The sequence below is a fragment of the Geospiza fortis genome, unplaced genomic scaffold (genome assembly GCF_000277835.1).
Source record: "Geospiza fortis unplaced genomic scaffold, GeoFor_1.0 scaffold161, whole genome shotgun sequence".
NCBI lineage: Eukaryota > Metazoa > Chordata > Aves > Passeriformes > Thraupidae > Geospiza > Geospiza fortis.
In genome coordinates, this window is record NW_005054375.1 from 1,554,305 (window position 1) to 1,557,812 (window position 3,508).

The following is a 3,508-nucleotide window of genomic DNA, read 5'->3' on the forward strand; positions in this document are numbered from 1 at the left end:
GGCAGCCCCTGAGCAGCGAACAAACTGCACACAGGGAGCACTGCCCTGAATGGGGTGAGCAGGGCTCTGCCTTAGCACAAACACCACCCCTTAGCTTTCACTATTTTGCCTTTGCCTGACAAACTCAGATTTTATTGTAAGAGATGAACTAACCTACGTGGACCTTTGGTTTGCCACTACCACCCCCAAACCATTTGCTACCCTTCCATCTCACTCACTGTTTTAATAGTAGGCCACAGGCTGCCATCCTCTCCCTGTTTACTGCTGTTCCCATCACTTTCACAGCCTATTTTCAGTCTCTCATTACCACCCCCTCCCCATTCTTGATTTATAAAACAAGTGTACCTTCTCTATACCTGCCACCCCCAAGCTGAATGTCTTCCTCACCTTTCAGGGCTTCACACAATGAACCAGCTATTCCACGTGGTGCCTCTCAAAGACTTCCCAATGCTCTTTCCACTCCGCTCACCTGCCCACCTACTGCTCCCTGTGCTACAATCAGCTTCCCATTCAATCCTTCATCCCAATGGCCAGGCCTTTCAACCCCTTACTATTCCATCTCCTTCAGTCATGCAGTAAATGTGCCCCATCTCCCCAGTCACTGTTTTAAAACCTGTTACTTGTGCACTTACAGTGAAAAACCCGGCCTTTATGGACTGACCCTGCCAAGACAGCAGGTGTTGCTGCCACCTATGTCTCAAAGGAGAGACATTCCCTCCCTTATCCATGAGGGACATCTGCTGCAGCAAGCATGTACCCACCCATATCAAATGCTTCAACAAAGAAAAATTAGTAGAAACCAGGTTTATCAGATACAGAAATGATACAACCAAAATTTCATGCATCCTTCTGCACCCCTCAGACTTTTGACCTTCATAGGTCAGGAAGGGTGGAAAACCCCAAGCAAGACTTTCATGTTTTACCTGACTGTCATTTTGCTGTCTGCAGTTTGTGTCAGGCTGAGGTGTGAGATGATCTTCAGGTCTCTCCTACACACTGTCACAGAAGAGGACCTCAAACCTAGCCACAAAACAAAACCACAACAGCTTTGACATTTAAAACAGCTTAACATTTCAAAGCAAAAAAAACCCTCCCATCCCCTTCTCACTGAACAATTTGCTTCTACCAAAAAATCAAAATATGTTAATAATGTCTCAGTTCTGGTCTCCTAAATAAAATCAAATTATTATATTTAGGCCTCTGACAATGACCACTGGTATCAAGATTATCTTACTGAATATTAATTTAAATTGAGATTTGGGTTGACCCCTCTGATTTAGGCATCTCTACAAAGTCAGTGGCTAAACAGTTACCACTGGCTTAAATGAGATTATTGCCATGAATAAAATTGTGGATATAGTTTTTTGAGCTGTATTAATACACTAGTTACGATTTAATTCTAATATTTTTAAACTTTAATTAATACATATTCATGTCCAATACACATATATTGACATATAACATAATGTCAACTCCTAGAAATGTTCTTACCTATTTTAGTTGGGGTTGTTCAGCCTAGACAAGAGAAGGCTCTGAGGAATCCTTATGGAAGCTTTTGGTGCTTAAAGGGGGCTCAGAATAAGGCCAGAAAATGGACTTTTAACAAGGGCATGTAGTTAATAGAACAAGGGAGAATGGCTTTAAACTGAAAGAGGGCAGGTTGAGATTAGGCGCTAGGAAGAAATTCTTTACTGTGAGGGTGGTGAAGCACTGGCACAGGTTTTCCAGAGAAGCTGTGGATGCCCCATCCCTGGAAATGTTCAAGGCCAGGCTGGAAGGGGCTCTGAGCAACCTGGGATAGCAAAAGATGTTTCTACCCATGGCAGGAAGATTTGAACTCAATGATTTTTGTGTCTCTTAGAACCTAAACCATTCTATGATCCTACAATAATTAGACATTTGCAGACTTTAGACTTTTCTGGGTTTTCTTTATACTACAAACATTTCCAAATAAGTGAATCAAAATAGCAAGAGTACTTCAGAATATGTAAAATGTACAATCTCATTATTAAAATAGAAGCAACAGTTTGTGTATTTTTTGTATATTTCTGACAGGGTGTTTGGCAAGGATTAAGTCCTTTTTAAAGGCTGTTTCAAATGTGACAAAAACTATTTCCATAATTTTACACACATTGCACTGCATTTATTGCATAATTTAAACAGCTAAGTAACTACAGAGTCCAGTATTTTCAGTTCATTTTCATAAAAGAGGGATTATAGATGTGTGAACATCGAGGCAACCACAACCAAGTATTGCATCATGTTCCCACTACACCTCGTGTATCTCAGTTGTTTTTCCCAGAAGTGAGGTATTTAATACAAAATTGAAAACACCATGTGGCCTGATAAAAGATTGGATATGAAAATTTATTTTCCAGACCAACATGCGACATGACTGGGTTGCAAGACGAAATACATTTTGTCATTGGCAACACCATCATAGATACTGGAAGGTTTCTTACAATGTGTTTTTGTTAATTTCTTCAGATCAAGAACAGTGGCAATGTGTTTGCTCTAGGTACATCCAGCAGAACTCACTCCTAGCTCTTGGATCAGGAAAGCATAGAAATAGTAGCATTGGTGAAAGTGGGAGGTCACAACCACTGTTAAACCAGGCACACCAGTTTCACAAGGATTTCCATTATCACGTTTCAGTCACGTGGTTGTCTGCCCCAAACCTGCTTTTTTTGACCTGCAAAGCCAGGCTAAGTTTGAGAACAAACGTGTTTTCCAACAGACAAAGCCACTGCTGTTGGCACAACACACAGGAATTTGAGATAACTCGTTACCTGCACTGAAACCTGCTTCCCTGACCACGGAGGAAATACTATCAGCAACATCTTCTATGCCTGTAAGAGGTTCCCATGTAGAGGTCCACTTGATTTCCCACAGGGAAGGGTTGGGAATTTGGCCTTTACTCTCTGGTGAACCTCTAACCTGGCTCTCATCATTGGATTAGGGATTTTATTCAATTTATAAAGCATTTCTGTCATAACCAACTCTGGAAACAGCAGGTGTTTGGTGGGATTTTTACCTGTTTTGTACAAAACATTCAGGTTGTTCTTATGTTGGGGCAGCTCTCACATCCACATGCTTTCCCTAACAATAATATTTGTCGCCCAGTCTACAAAGACAATAATAAGAAAAAGGCTGAAATTAGAAAGATCTCCTCATGCTGCTGGCCAGCAGAGGTTATAATACACGTATAAGACGAGTTATAACACGCGTATAACACGTTATAACACAGGTTATGACACACGTATAACACACGTTATAACACGTTACTGTTCAAGCAGACTCCGCGGTCGATGTGCTCATTTCGGTACATACACGGACACCGTGCTTCAGTCCTCCCCCCGGGTGCCTTTCTGCACCGCATCCCCGGGACACCCCAAATAAACCCGCACAGCCACAAACCCTGAGCCCGGCACCCTGAGCCTTCTGCCGCCGGTGTGCCTTTCACCGGGCCCTTCCCACAGCCACGGCGCTGTTCCGCGGCCCGCGCCGG

General features: G+C 42.6%; 1 protein-coding gene across 1 annotated transcript in view; it reads right to left on the bottom strand.

Moving 5' to 3' along the window:
- The window catches only part of KLHL15 (kelch like family member 15), a 28,174-nt gene extending 24,666 nt beyond the window's left edge, over window positions 1-3,508 (bottom strand). Inside the window, exons 1-3 of the mRNA XM_005424892.3 lie at window positions 3,418-3,508; window positions 3,035-3,124; window positions 924-1,020 (exon numbers count right to left, since the gene is read on the bottom strand). The gene's annotated coding sequence lies outside the window, so the exon portion shown is untranslated. The remainder of the gene's footprint in view (window positions 1-923; window positions 1,021-3,034; window positions 3,125-3,417) is intronic.